General features: G+C 56.3%; 1 protein-coding gene across 3 annotated transcripts in view; it reads right to left on the reverse strand.

Moving 5' to 3' along the window:
* Positions 1-15,897, reverse strand: part of CNTFR (ciliary neurotrophic factor receptor) — a 58,220-nt gene that overhangs the window by 28,148 nt on the left and 14,175 nt on the right. Inside the window, exons 1-2 of one of the 3 annotated variants that reach the window (XM_032635282.1) lie at positions 10,065-10,235; positions 2,281-2,390 (exon numbers count right to left, since the gene is read on the reverse strand). The gene's annotated coding sequence lies outside the window, so the exon portion shown is untranslated. Of the gene's footprint in view, positions 1-2,280; positions 2,391-10,064; positions 10,236-11,029; positions 11,052-15,897 lie in introns of those variants that run through there. The other 2 variants (XM_032635284.1, XM_032635286.1) reach the window with 2 other exon arrangements.

Consider the following 15,897-nt stretch of genomic DNA (forward strand, 5'->3'; position numbering starts at 1 on the left):
ACTCCCCAGGTGACTTCTTGCACTGGGAATTTGGGGGAATCTGGACATTGAACCAAAGCTCCCCTTCCTGCCTCCTGAGAATGACAGTGCAATGCCTCCCAGTCCTGCACTTTGGGGGGCATGAGGACCCCCAACGGAGCCCAGGGTCTCTACTCTGCATGCCCAACTCTTCAGGAGGGGCAGGAGCCAGGCCAGAACCCCAAGGTCCCCAGAGGCTGCTCAGGGGAGCAGGTCACTCAAGTGGTGGGAGGGCAAGATGACAGTTGGGCCCTGGGCCTGTCAGGTGTGCACGCACAAGCACATGCACACATGTGTACACGCACGTGGGGGGAGACCAGGCGGCTGGGGACACTCACACCGAGGGCTACACACCCCTCCCCTCGCCCCCATGGAGGAGGGGTGATAAATATTTAAGCGGCTTTTAGCTCTGAAGGGGCTGAAGCTGGGGGAGGGAGGGGGATCCACAATGCCTGATTAATGGGGTTACCGGCTTGGATCAATCCATCTGCCCGCCGCTCCCTCTTCCCTCCTCCCTCCTCCTCCCTCCCTCCGCCTAATGCGCTTTATCAGGAGACGCTTTTCTGACTTGGCAGCGTCGGGTGTTTTAAATAGACCCATTTAGAGCAGGGGTTGGGGGAGAAAGGAGGGGGGGAAGGGAGACAGAGATTGAGACAGGCTGGGAGACAGAGATGAATCAGGAGAGAGAGACAAGCCCCGGAAGAGAGAGACTGGGAGCGGAGAGACAGAAAGAGATACTGAGACACGGAAATAAGAGGCTGAGGATGACACTCCCACGGAGGCTGAATGGGGCCGGGGGGTGGGGGGAGGGTGTGGGGGGGTGATGGTGAGGCCGAGGGGAAGCTGGGGGGCTGAAGAGTAGAAACAAACAAACTAACAAAAGAGACAGACAGAGAGAGAGGAAAGGAGTCACCGACAGCAAGAAGAAACCCAGAGACAGGTTCTCTGCAAGGGCTGAGCGCTAGCCTGGGAGACAGCAGATATCTTTTATTTCCAAAAACAGTTTTTCATCCACTTTGTTAAATTAAAATGCTGTCTTTAAAGTGGTGCTGGAGGTGCTGCTGCAGGAGGGTGGACGGAACTGCCAAGTCCTCCCTCTCGGCCTCCTCGTCTGCCCCCACAGAAGCTGCCTCAGCCCTAGCCCCCAGGGGTATTCTCCAGCCCCCCTGCTCTCTGTGATCCTCTGGGATCCCCAGGGACAGGGTCAGGGCATCTGAGCTACTGTTCATTGGCAGAAAGTCCTTCCTGCTGTCTGGCCTCAGTCCCTCCTGCTGCAGGGAGCCCATTCTCTTGCCTGACCACTAGCCTTCTCTTCTCTGGTCCCAGTTCCAACTCCCTAAGATGTCCCCAGTCGGAGGGAAGATTATGGCCCTCACAGCTGAGCAGCTCACTTTCCCAACCGGCCATCACACTCCTTCCAGGTGTGCTCCCTATTACTGGGTAAATCTGAACTTCTGTCAGATACCCCACTCCAAGTCCCTAGGTCTTCTGGGAACAGTGAGACAGAAGCTTAACTCTCTCCAGCCTTCTGGAACCTCCCTTCCTCCTCTTCAGAACCCCAGCTCCATTTTGTCCCTTTTATGGCCATGTTGTCAGCCTGGATACCTCCCCGCACCCTCAACAACACCCCATTCCTAGTTCTGAAGGGTCAGCAACCCACCCCCCCAACTCCCAGACCAGGAAAATGGCCAGTCTGTTTGGGAGCTGAGATGAAAAGCCTGGCCGGCCTTTGTGGGCCTCTGGCGGGTTTCGGACAATAGGCCCTTCCGTTCCACTCCAGCGCGTCTCGATCCCATGGACACCCCCACCCTGGGGGCTGCCAATCCGGGGGCCCTGCCTGGCCGGAATGAAAGGCGGGGAGAGTCAGGCCCAGCCTCCGAGGCTGGCCTCAGAAGATTCTGGACTTTCTGACCCTCTATCCTGTCTCCTCCAAGCCCAGCTGCTCCCTGTTGTCAAGCCAGAGAGATGCTTTGGGGGCAGAGAGGGAGCCTGACAATGAGACGAAACATACTCCCACATCCAGGTTCAGCTCCCTCAGTGCAGAACCCAATTTTCTGACCTGGCTTTGCCCTTGCCTGTGTGACTGTGGGTAAGTCTCTTCCCCTTTACTGGCCTGTCATGAAAAGCCTCAGGAGGAAGGAGGAGGGGAGAGCAGGAAGAGATCTCAGGCCCTCCTTCACTCACATCCCCAGACCTACAGCCCCAGTGCACCTGCCAGATGCCCTGAAACTGACCTGCCTCCCCTGGGTCCCCAGCACATACCTCTTCACCGCTGGCCGCACACCGAGCACATCAACGTCCTCCTCCTCCAGACCAAACTCTTCCTGAGACTTCCAAAACCAAGGGGGGGGATGATGTGACAAGGCTGGATTCTAGAAGGGCAAAGGGCACAAATCAGAGGCTACAGAGGAGACCTTAGTCCAACTCAGAGCTCATTTCACACTCACAACCCCACTGTGAGAAGGAGAGACTGAGGCAGGCAGCAGGTAAGTGTCTAGAATCTAGAGAAAAAGTTGGGAGTGGTCCAGACTCCCTACAGCACCCTTTGCAGACCTTAGGTTCTGAACCACAGGGACAAAAGTAGGCCAGAAGCCAGTGGCCTGACACCACACATAGATACACACCCAAAGACAATCCAAAATCCCCACACGACCAGTTCACAGACACAAGCACCTCCATGTCACACACATTCTCCCATGCATACTCATACAGAGACCCATGGCCCCCAGCAGGGCATAAACACCCACCATCATACTGTTTTCTCCTCATCACCACTACAATTTATTGAGCATCTGTTATGTGTCAGGAACTGTTAGGCACTTTATATGCATGATCTCATTTAATCTTCATGACTTCTCCGTGAGGTAGGTTCTACTATTATTCCCATTTGACAGCTGAAAAAACTGAGATTCGGGGAGGTTAACTTGCCCAAGACCACACAGCTGATCCGTTCCAGAGCATAGATATGAGTGCAAATCTAGCTCCAAAGCCCTTCTGCTATACCAGTTTGCCTCTGCAGATCTCTCTCCCACCAGCACAGTGCCTTTCCCAATAATAATAGGAACAGCTAACACTTGCTCAGGGTCCTTGATGAGCCAGATACCATGCTGAGGACTTAACACACAGTTTTTGCAGATGAGAAAACTGAGGCTCAGAGAACAAAAGCACCTTGCCCAAAGTCACATGACTGGTAGTTGGTAAGAAAGCTGGCTGTTCTGAAAGTCACTGTTGCTTCTAGGACTCCACTTACTTAACAGAGCCCTCGACTTCTACAAGACCCCGGAAGACTCTCAGGGTTCAACTGCTCCTCTCCCCGCCAAAACAGGTCCCAGATGTGTCTGCCAAAGGCATGATCAAGTGCCTAAACACATACCCATGAGAAAGGGACTCCATGTCATCCAACCCTGCCCAGAGAGGCAGAGGTACCACCAAACAGGGAGAGATGGCCAGAAACGAAAACAAGGTGTTAGAGACAGGCTGGCGGGTGGTAACAGATACAGACACACCAAGAGATAGGTAGGCCCACAGAGAGGAAGACAGAGACAGACACACGGGACCAAGGAATGATAGAGACAGTGGGAAAAGGAGACAATAGAGGGAGAGGAGGATACAGGCCGACATGAAGAAAACACAGAAGGATAGACACAGACATACAGACACATATGGAACCATCCCACCTTCACAAGAAGAAAACTGTGAAAACAAACAAGACTCAGGCAGTGTGTGGTACGTGTGTAAGTGTGCATTCGAGTGTGCCTGTGTTGGGGGCATGCAGAGTCTGTATCACTACACACATTACACCAGCTGCTTCCAGCAATTTCATCTGATTAATAATAAATGCCCCGTAATTACAGCCACTCCCCCAGCCCTTCTTCCTGTTTTTTGTCAGCTGCCACCAGGCCAGCCCCCTGTGGACCCCATGGCCCCCTCCATCCTCACCTGCTGTCTTCTACAGGGCTGAGAGGACATGGGCTAGGGAAGGAGACCAGACTCCCAACCTGAGGGAGAATACCCATTTCTCTATCTTGGATTAATGCCCAATGCTCCCAAGCAAAAGGTCATTTCCCTTAGGTCTCACTCAGAACTCTCCCCCTTCTCTGGGTATAACCTGTAACCCCTAATGTGGCCTAGAGGCCCAGGTCTGAGGACACAGAGAGAAACGAACTCTGGACTCCCCTTGCCCACTCTTCATCACTCACTGGCTGAAAGAAGTCTCCATTCACAAAGCTTCCCCAGCCTTGGAACCCCACAGGCTCAAAGGAGGAAGGGACCAGGACAGCCCCCCTTTTCCCACCCCATCATTCCAACCCAGGCAGCCCCAAAGTCTCTGCCCACTTGTGTACGCTCACGCTTTGGACACGCCATGGCTCCGCCTCCATTCCTGAGCCCCCCCAGGTCCACCTCCTTCCAGGCCTCCCACCCTAGCTCTCCAAGGCAGCTCTATCAGAATCAGCTGCGGGTTTGTGCTGATCTGTTTCTAATCGCTGGGGCCTGGTTCACGCTGGCCCCCACCCCCCAATATTGATTCCATTATTTGGAGAGTCATTGACGTCAAGGACCTGGATGTGTGCCAAAACCGCCTTCTCTCAGGGCCTGGGCCAGGGCCCAGCCCCTCATCTCGCGATTTCACGGAGGGGCCCGGAAAGGTCAGCTCACGGGCCAGGGTCACGTGACATCTGCCCTCAGAGGCTGGGGCTCTTCTTACCTTTTGGGGCCCACTGTGCAGTTCCTTTCTCCTGGGGGAGAGGGGCTACACAGAGGCATGGGGGTCAGAAGTGAGGTGGGGACCTATAGAACAGGGTGTGGAAGAACCTCATTGGGTCTTGGGCTGCAAGGAAGAGCTCTAGGAGGTAGGGATGGAGGCAGTGGCTCAGAAAAGGCTACTTGGGGAAGATTTTGTTCTTTGCCACACACTATTTTGGAACATCTTGAAGCTGGACTTGAAATGACTATTAGAGTACTATTGACTACTCGATTTTTATGTCTGATATCAGATGTATCTCCAGGCTCTCTGAGAAAGAAATTCTCTGCAGTGCAGGGTAACAGTTTACCCTAAATGTTGCCATAATTTGACTAAGTGGCACCACTATTTTACAAACCTTTGTTCCATATAAAACAAAGGCTCTGTCTCCTGTGCAACTCTCGCCCATGCTGCCTCAGTTTCCCCACACTCTCCCAGTCTCTAGTGCCTCTGTGCCTATCCCATCAAGATGCAGCCACTGCTACACTGACCCACACCAGCAACTCCCTGGCTCTGGCTGGACAGGGTATTTTTAGGATCCGAACCCTGTGTTCTCAGACAGACATTAATAACCAATACAGACAGTCCATGGTGCCCACAGCAGCTAAACAAACTCGGAACCCAGCCTCAAAGGCTCAGACATGGGGTCCACTGCCTTAGCTATAGTCCAAGAAACCCAGACCTAGAGAGAGCAAGGGACGTGACGTGCTCACAACCACGTGGGGAGAAAAGGACTTTCCCATCTTCTGAAAAATCCTGAAGCTGGGGAGAGGACAGAGGTGACCTCTGACCTCTGCCACAGAAGCAGGGTCATTGCCCTGCCCCAGTCTCACCTAGTCCAGACCTTTTCAAGGAAGAAGCTGCCTATCCTTTGCACTCCTTCCCTGAAGGCAGGGAAGTCCTTCCTTTAGTCTAGCTGCAAATCACTCAGGGGTCCTTTGAGCCAAACAGGGTTATACAACAGAGGCTGTTGGGTCTCAAGCCACAAACCCCAGAGAGTCCCCTCTCCCCATGGTCTGTCCCACTCAATGTTCATTCCTCAACATTTCTTGAGTACCTAATCCCTGCCAGGTCCTGTGCCAGGAGTTAGGGACATGGTCCTGCCCACCAACAACAGTCAGTCTGGCAGGAGAGAAGAAGATGTATTATTTACTCAGCAGTGCCCTCCCACTGTGTACCTGGTCTGTGCCAGGGGCAGGGTGGGCGGGTGGTAAGCAAAGCAGACCCCAGTCCCTAGGTCCCAGAGTTCACAGGCAATCACTATGCAGCCTTGGTGAGTATTGTGAAGAGGAAGTACAGGTAACGTATGGTGGGGCATGCTGACTTCTTTCAGGACTGAGGATGCTTCAGTCCATTCCTAAACCCCAGGACGGGCCCTTGGACTGCCCAGAAGTCACCACCATAGTCTAACTTCAGTTCCTTCCACTGTAGCTCCAGCCCCAGCTTCTGGGAGCTGGTTCCCCGCAGCAGCAGGGTCTAACTCTTCCCCACATCTGCCCCAGCTCTTCCTCCCACTCCTTGGCTCTGGTGACCCCAAACCCAGCATGCTCTACGCTTTGGGGATTCTCTTTGCCCTCTGCAGAGGTAAAAGGGGGTGACGACCTCAGGGCTCTCAGCTCACAGGGACCACTAGGCTCCCCAGCCCCTCCCCACAGGAAGCCGGGAGCCAGGGTGGGTGTGGTCACCCTGGGCCACGGGAGTTTACACAGCTGAGGTCTCCACCACTCCCCCCAACCCCACAGCGGGTCTGGAGGAGGGGTCAGCTCTCTCTTCTCAGCCTCCTTGTTCTCTGGGACGCCCCCCCTCCCAACCAGGCACACAGGGTTCCCCCCCCCAACCATCTGCATTTCAAAGAAAATACGCTCCATCTGTTTCCGATTCATTTACACTTCAGCTCGCCATGAGGGGGGGCAGAGCAGGGTGCTTTGCCTTGGAGCGCACCACCCCCATAGGGGGGCTGGAGAGCACGTGTCCCCCTCTGGGACAAGGAGCAGTTAACAGCCTAGCCATCTGAGCCTGAGGGCCAGGTCCCTACTTCGTGGGCTCCCAAGGGGTGCTCACGTACTTCAGCAGCCCCGCCCACTGGCCTCCACAGTGGGAAGGTATATAAAGCCCCCGGCAGTGTCTCCAAGGCAGGTGGAGTCCTAAGGTTGGTTGCAACCTGACTCAACTGCGCCCCCTCCCCAGGGCTATTGCTCTTTTGGGAAGAAGCAGAGTGGAGAACTCTGGGCATGCCCTGGAGACAGGATAAGGACTCAGGCATTCCAGGAGACACTGTGAGATATAACATAACTTGGTCCAACCCCTTTCCAGCCAGGGCAGAGGAGAGAGAGGCAGGTGGGTTCCAGTCCAGTCTCCTCCTCCAGCCACCTTCTCACCACAGATCTGGGGCTACCATCTCCCTTAGAATCAGAGATTCACCATCCTGGAAAAGTCAAAGGAGCCAGAGGTCTACCCCTCACCAAGTCATCTTCACACCTCTCCCAACCTAAGGATGATTGGGATGGGGGAGATGTCTTGGGAGGACATGAATCTCATTTCCCCATACCTGACCCTCTCTATCACAGGAAGGGTACCCAAAACTATTTAAGGGGGATGTGTATGTACATGGGGAACTCTAAGGGTACATGTCACCCCTGTACCAAAAAAGCCACTCAACCTTCCTGCTGTGAGAGCCTAGTCTCCTCTGGAAGAAAAGGCAGAAAAATTTAACTGGGTGTTTCCCACCGCCTCCTCCATCAGCCCACAACCCAAGTAAGAGATGTGACCAAACATGTATCTCCTCCCCTCCCCACCTTTGGAGAGGACAGATCTTGTTCCTGTCCCCAACTTCCCTGAGACACACCATAGCATGGGTGTATTTAACTATGAGTTCTAAGTTCCACTGGGAGTGTGAACACAATCCTAATGTGGGTTTGAATGTGAGCCCCAGATGGAAGGGTAACTGTGTGTGATTCTAAGTGTGAACCCCAGGGCTCCCACGTGAATATGAAAGCCTCAAGGTGCAAGCATGAGTCTGAGTGTGAGCCCTAGGTCCCTAGTGTGGGTCTGAGCACAAGCCCCAAGATGGAAGCAAGTTTAATGTAATTGACAGGGATGTCAATCTGAGTGTGAACTCCAAGATGCAAGTATAGGTTTGACTGTGAATGTAGGTCCCAGTGTGCATGTGACTGTAAGCCCCAGGACGGAAGTATGAGTCTGTGAACCCCAGGATTCCCAAACAAGTCAGTATAGGCATTAGATAGTGTTCGTCTGAATGTGAGCCCCTGGTCTTCACGGCTTTCTGAATGTGAGCTACGTTTCCCCATGTGAGTCTGAGTGTGAGCGCTGGGGTCCCTTTATAAGTCTGGGTCCCTAAGTGATCCCAGGATGGAAGTGAGAATCTTGCATGTCCTAGTGTGAATCTGAGGGTGAACTGATGTGAGCATGAGTGTATCAACCCCAGTGTCCTACGTGGGTCCTTGAGTTCAAATGTGGGCCCCAGGTTCTCCATGTGAGTCTGAGTGTGAGCCTCAGAATGTGTGAATCTGAGAAAGCTCCAGGGTCTTAGTGTGAGTCCCATTGTGAGCCCTAGGACTCCAGTGTGTTCTGAGCATGGGCTCTAGGTCTCAATGTTAGCCTATGAGCCTCAGGACAGAAATGTGAATCTAAAGTGTGAGCCTAGAGTCCCAATGTGAGTCTGAGTGTAAACTACAGGATTGAAGTGTATCACTGGATATGACAAAAACGTAAGTGTGAATCTGAGTGCAAGTCCATTGTCCTGGTGTAATTCTTGGTGCGAGTCCATATGAGTTTAAGTGTCCCAGAGTAAAGCTGAGGATGAATTCCAGAGCCCCTAGAAGTCTTGAGTGTTAACTTTAAACTCCTACTTTTCACATAAGGCTCAGGGTCCCAGTTGGAGTATTAGCTGTGATGGAGTGTGAACCTTGGCTGCACGTCACTGATCCTGACCAGGAGCCCTAAGAACCAGTCCAGAAGATTTGTGTGGGTTTTGGCAGTGGAGCAGGGATGCACAGTTTATTGAGACACAGCCCCCTCCACCCGCCAAGCCCCGGCTAGCCCTACAGCCGTAGGAATATCCAATTGTTCAAGTCCCACCACCCCCATACATGCATTGGTACACCATCACACCCAGAGTTAGACACACAAAAAGGCACTCAGTGTTTCAGACCCCCTGGACAAACAGCAGTTACAGATGCACAAACACACCCAGCATTTCATACTCCCACCACTTCAGTGATTACAGCCACACGAATGCCCTAGTGACACAGACACAAATATACCAAGTATTACAGGCAACACAACTAGTGTTGCAGACACACTCCTACAGCGGCATGCAGACACACACCCAGTGTTGCACACAAGCTGCCAGACACATAGACACACACAGAAGCTTCTCAAAGAGAGAGACTAGACGGAAAGAGAAAGAAAATGCTGAATTTTCAACAAGGCGTGAAATAGTCCTACCCGCCTGAAGCTACTGAAGCGGGGGAGGGGGTCTAGGGAGCGCTAGAGGAGAGGCTCGGGAGAGGAGAGGAGAGGAGGCGAGGAGGAGAGCTGTCCGTCTGGTGACCTCCCCGCGGCCCAGCCCCCACGCACGGGGAGATACACTCCTCCGAGCAATACAGGGATACCCAAGCCGGCTCATGTAGAGCCGCACTGTGGGAGACACACACCGGCGGACTCACAAAGAGACGGGGATACACCACAGGCGGACCTACACGGACACACAACACAGGAACACTTATAAAGAGATACTGGAGGAGACCCACTAAATGGAGATAATCCAGGCGGACTCACAAGAAAACCACAGGCGGGCTCACGCTGACACACACGCGGATTCACACGGACATACATACACTGGCAGACGCGCAACCGTCCATTCACACCCCTGGGCGCTTTGAAGTCCAGATTTCTGCTGGAGAAAGAAGCCGCCTCTGGGCGCGCTGGGGTCACTGCGACCCCCCAGCTCCGGAATTTTCCCAGACCCTGTGCGCGGTGCTGAGCGGTGAGGGAGAACAGGGAGGCTAGGGCAGTTGGCCCCTGCCACCTCCCGCCAGCCGATTGTCCGCCCCCCCTCCCACCACGCCCAACCCCCGGCGCGCCCGGACGTGGGGGGCAGCTTCTGCGCCCCCGCCCCCGAGTTTACGGGCAAAGTTTCCCGTGAACTTTCCTGTCCCCTCCCCCCCGGTCTCGGGCCCATGCACGTCCCCTCCCTCTTCCCGCGCGCACGAGGGCCGCGGGTCTGTAGGTCAGCCGGAGGGTTTGAGGGTCCGGCCGCGCGCGGTCCGCGCTGGGTACTCACCGCGCCCTCGAGCCGCCGGGGCTCCGCGCCTCGACCTTCGACCGCTCCCGGCAGGGAGCGACGCAGGGAGCGCGGAGCTAGCACCGCTGCCAGATCCTGCCGCCGAGCCCCGCGCCGCGCCGGCTGGAGCCGCCGCGTCCGCTGCCGCCGCCGCCGCCCGCTCTGCACCGGCTCCCCGGCGCTCGGCGGCTTTAACCCCCCCATCCTCCTCCCTCCCTCGCGCGCTCCCTCCCTCCTTCCCTCGCCCATGTGACCGCGGGCGCCCGCTCGGCCGCGCGCGCCCTCGCTCCCCTCCCCCTCCCGCCTGGTCTCCCCGCGCCTCGGCGGCCGCGCGCCACGACCCCCTCCCGGCCACGGCCCCCGCGTGCCCCCGCCTTGGCACGCTCCCGCGCCTGGCACGCGCGGCCCGCTGGCGCGGGCACACTCATCCTGCGTAGGCCTGTGAGCCCCCGCTCCCATTCGCCTCGTGCTGGCACGCACCCTCCCCACCGCGGGCACACTCGCCCGCACTGGCACACTTGGCCCCCTCGCATTCGCCCTCTCTCGGAAACGCCTTCCAGACTGCTGTAGTCCCCGCGCTTCATGTGCAGCCCCGACCGCGGGTCTCAAAAACGCGCACGCACACACACCCACACCCACTCCGCTGGATCCCCCAGGGCCGCTGGGCGCGCACCCAGTCCCCCCGGGTCGCTCATTCACACTCACTCGCTCACTCAGCCTTGGCCAGGTCTCCGCTGCGCACACCTCCACACGTTCAGGCCCTGACTGCCTCGCACCGACACCCTGGCACACCCCGGGCCAACTCTCGGGGTCCTCTGGCCGGCATCTCCGTGAGAAGAGCGCGAGCCAGGGCCCCCAGGCCCCACTTTGGTCAGGGTAGGCCATAGGTCTCCGCGCCTCCCCTCTTCCTATCGCCCCCCAACAACGACCCCACCTCACACCCCGCCCAGGCACAGACACTTAACACCCCTCGCGCTGAAGGGAGGAGGCTATTTGCTCGCATGACCCAGCATGGACCAGGCTGGGAACCTAGGCCCTTGCTTCCCACCAAGTCTCCGGTGACACGCCACAACTACCCTCTCCTTTTTCACCCCACCCCCCAACCCTGGACACACGGCCTGAGGAGTGACCGCCAATAGGATGCGGGTCTTAGGGAGGGTGCGCCCTTTATGCCTGGACCTGCAGTGCCGGAGCGCGAGTGCCAGAGTTTGGCGCTGGAGGTTCACCCCTCGAGTTTCCCTTCGCAGCCTGGGCCTCTGAGGGGCGGGTGTGCTCACTGCACTGGCCCCCGCGCCTCCGGTCTGGCTATTACATGGGGGATTAAGGTTAGACAACCTGACTCCTTCTGAGGCCACAGGAGAGCGCAACAGAAAGGGTGAATGCCAGCGGCGGAGAACGAGTGACCCGCCCCCATTCCCACCCCACGGATTTTTCACCTGACCTTTGACCCATAATCCCTGCTCCTAGCCCCTCCCAGGAGCTGCGCAAGGCCTGGGGGCGGGGAGCGGGGAAGGAAGTATCTCGCTGCTTCCTCACACCCTTCCCTAGTAGGCTGCCCAGAGCGCCCGGGCCCTTTCCCAACAAATGCCTCAGGGACTCCCACTGCAGAGGAAAAACCTTCTTCCCGCCACTGCCCGGGCTTTTCACTTTCACTTCCGTGGCCGCAGAATCCCCTCAGTGCAACCGGCAGGGGTTAGTCGGGGCTGTGGCTCAGAGAGAGCCGGCTGGGGCTTAGGGACACACAGAGAAATAGTGGCGCCCAGCTGAGATCCAGCTCACCCCCACCCACAGTAGGTGTCCTTTATCTGGTCTCCCCGGGCCCGCAGCTTCCAAGTACCCAGGCAGGCCGCGGGCGGGGACGAGGTGGTGGGCACCGGGAAGGAATAGAGACGGTGCGACAGAATCTGTGTTGGGGTGGGGGGTGGGGCGGAATTACCCCTCCCCCGGCGCCGAAACTAGGCCTGGGAGAGGTTGGGTTCTGGGGCGGGAGGGCCCCTCCCCTTGAGGCGCCGACGGGCGTCGAGATCTGCGGGTGGGGTGACTCGACCTCCGGATACCCCCGTGTCCTGGACTCAGCCTCTTTCTGCCAGGTTACAGCAGTGGGGAGTTCCGCCCCGGACCAACGTCACCTCTCCACCTGGGGACGCCTGGGCTGTCGACGGCAGTGCCCAAGTCCGCGGGTGCTGGGACAGGGTCCATGCGGGGCAACCGGGGTCCGGCAGCCGGATAAATCGGTGTGTCAGAGGATTAGCCAGGACCAGAGGCGCACGTCGGACCGTATCCCGGCGTCGGTCGATCTCTAGCTTCTCCCGGCTCAGTACCCGGCGGCCGCGCCCACTTCCCCAGGGCCGCAGCGACACCTGGCGGGCGGTGCGAGACGCGCGTTCTCTCTCAAGCTGCGGCTCCAACAGAGGCAGCGCCCACCTACTGAGCAATCGGGGTGCGGCCCCCCTCTCCCTCCCGCCGCTACCGCCTGGTCAAAAAGCGATTCTCCTTGCATCTCAACTGGGGCAACAGATTACTCGTGGGTTTCTGCTCCTGCTGGCTCCAATGCTCTATCTGCACATGAGCTTCTGAGCTTTCTAAGCTTCCGTGTTGAACCCTCCTGGACCCCATTTCCCTGGGGCAAAGCAAAGCCTAGTTGGCGGCTCTTCAAAGCCTTGCAAGAACTGGCCCTGTCTTCTCTCCAGCTTTATTAGGCGCCCCTATCCCCAGTATCCCCAGCTCTGAACCAGCCCCCCTCTGTCTCATGGCACCGCTATCCTTAAGCCAAACCCCAATTCGCTGACACCCTCTCCCAGCCTTACCCCATCTTCACCATCTGCCTCTCCTATGAGGGGCAGTGGGAAATAACGCCCCCAGTTCAGAGCCCTAGTGTCCTGCAAGTGATGGTTATCCCAGATTTGATAATTCTGGAAGGCCTTGGGAAATTGGGGAGGGGAGAGGTTCCCTGGAACCTTGACTTTGTAAAACTCCCTGGAATTTTACACCCACCATGAAAGACTTTTGGCTCCACCCTGGCAAGTGACCTTAACTTGAACCACCTCCCATCCCCCTTCCCCAGAAGATAACTGTGCCATCCCAAGCCTTTGGGTAGCAAGGACCCTCCCCCATTCCTGCTGTCCTCAAGGAAAGAGAGCCCCCACCCCACCTACCTTTTCCAGTACTCCTTCGGGAAATGGTGTTTATTTCTAACCTGCTATGCCATCAAAAAGGTCCACCGTGAGGCACATACCTGGCTACCCAGCATCACAAACACTCACACAGAGATTCTATCTTACCTACAAATGCCAGGCATAGGCTTCCCTCGTGGCGCAGTGGTTAAGAATCCACCTGCGAACGCAGGCAGGAGACACAGATTCAAGCCCTGGTCCGGGAAGATCCCACGTGCCGCGGAGCAACTAAGCCAGCGTGCCACAACTACTGAGCCTGCGCTCTAGAATCCGCGAGCCACAACTACTGCACCTGCGTGCCACAACTACTGAAGCCCGCGCACCTAGAGCCTGTGCTCCGCAACAAGAGAAGCCACCGCAGTGAGAAGCCCGTGCACTGCGATGAAGAGTAGCCCCCGCTCGCCACAACTAGAGCAAAGCCCACAGGCAGCAACAAAGACCCAACGCAGCCAAAAATAAAATAAATTTTTAAAAAATGCCGGACACACATTATGTAAAGTCACACACCTGGCCTCAAAGAGTCAAACTTGTATATTGAACCTCACTATGGCACACTGGGAGTCAGGGACCCCTGCTTGGGGCTGGGGGTTAGAGGTCTCAGAAGGGCGGGACTCCCCGAATCACGCACTTATACACCATACCACACATAGACACAGTCACCCACACAATCATGTACTCAATCACACCACGTGTCACACAGGCACACACGCAGAGTCACACACGCTCTCAATCACACGGAGTCCCACACGGGTTTGGCGGGTCCGGGCGGGCTCCAGGAGGCAGTTACGTAAACGCCCTCACAGCCCCCCTCCTCGCTCCCCCTCACCCCCCTCCTGCTTCCTCATGCAGTGCCAGCGCCCGGGGCTGCTTGGCTGGGGCCCGGGAACAGCTCGGCCTCGCAGAGGCTCCAGGCGCCGAGAAACCTGATCCGACACAGCCCCAGGCTGAGCCAGGGAGGGGGACCCAGAGCACACCCCCCCAACACACTCAGGGTCCAGCTCAGCCCCCCAGAGACGACTCACACACATCCTGGGACAGCATCTAGGCCCCACTTACAACACTCCCTGCAGACCCCCTTCTGGAATCCTGTCATCTGTATCGCCACCTGAGTGTGCCCCGAACCCTCTAATCTCTGGCACCAGAAAAGGGCAAAGATCCCCTAAAGGTAGAGAATGGGTGAGAGCTGAAGCCATAATGTTGGTGCCTAAGTATTCAGCCTGGAATTGCTGAATACTCCAGGAGTTCTCTGGAGCCATCTCCTCTTCCTCCCTGGGGTTCTCTAAAGCCACTGAGAGATAGAGATGCTTTCACTCCTGCTCCAGGCCCCCTCAGATTTGTTGCCTACCGATCCCAACATATTCTATCAGAATTCTAAATTATCTGGATAGGTCCAAGGCCCCCCTCCCTCTCTTTGATATCCTTCCTTCCTCCTTAGTTGGAAGTTCTAACTCCAGTCTAACCCCAGTTCCTCCTGTTATGCTAAGAAGGAAGTTTGAGGGCAACCTGAGACATTGGGAATGAAATCCCTGAAAGGAGGAAAGATTAAGGCTCAGGAAGCTCCTGAAAGTCAGGAGTCTAAGAGAAGGGGAGAGACTGTCTGTGACCCCCCACCCCCACCCCAGCATAACCCTCACCCGACTCTGCAGCCCAGACTCAATTTTTCACAATAGCTTTTATCTGCCTGGGCTTCCCAGGCCCAGGCAGAAAGGGAATTTCCCCCTATGTTCTCTGTTAATGAACAAAACATTTCATGTTGAAATTCCTCCTCTGCCCCCAGCCCAGTGTCTCCAGGGCCCCCCAGCCTGACCAAGCAGGGGTACCACTAAGAGGCGAGTAACAGAGTAGGGGGCAGCTCCCAGGGGAAGTATAATTTACATTGGGGGGGGGCATCTTTTTCATAAATAATTAGGGTGGCTTTTTTTCACTTTTGGCTAAAATCAACCACTCCTGTGGCAGCTTCCCAGAAAGGGCGGCGGGAGGGCAGCCGGAGCTGTCCCAAAGCCCAGGACATGGCCCCCCTCCCCTGGGCGAGGAGCCTTCCCCAAGTTGTTTTCCTGGTCTCTTCCTCTTGGATGTTTTTTTTGATTATTAATCACATTTTCCATCTGCAGGCTCAGTCCAGAGCCCCTCCCCCTGGGGTCAGGGCTGGACAGAGAGAGGAGGAGCGGTCTCCAGGAGGATGAGCTGGGGATAAGATGGGCAGTGACCCCTGGTCCTGGCTGACTGACTCGAAAGAGGTTGTCCGTGGCACGTCACAGATCACACCTTCACCACCCTGGTATATAAAAGGATGTTCGTCAGTACAAGTGGAGTGAATGAATGAACAGGTGTCCAGCTTTCACAGCACCCAGCTGGTGCTGGAAGGCAAAGCCCCCAGGGTCCTTCCCCTTATGCTACAGACAGGCAAACAGCTCAGAGGGGGGAGTCACCTTCCCAGAGTCATACAGCAAGTTAGTGCCAGAGCCAGAACAGGACCCCAGGAATGCTGATGGCTCCTCCATTCATAAGGCAGTCAATAAATATGTATTGAGCACTTAGCATACGCCAGGCATTGATCTAAGAGATGGTATATAGTAATGAACCGAACAGACAAAAATCCCTTCCCTCTCAAGGATGTGGAGCAACTAAAACTCCACACACTGCTGGTGGGTGTATAAGTC

The sequence above is a fragment of the Phocoena sinus genome, chromosome 6 (assembly GCF_008692025.1).
Source record: "Phocoena sinus isolate mPhoSin1 chromosome 6, mPhoSin1.pri, whole genome shotgun sequence".
Lineage (NCBI taxonomy): Eukaryota > Metazoa > Chordata > Mammalia > Artiodactyla > Phocoenidae > Phocoena > Phocoena sinus.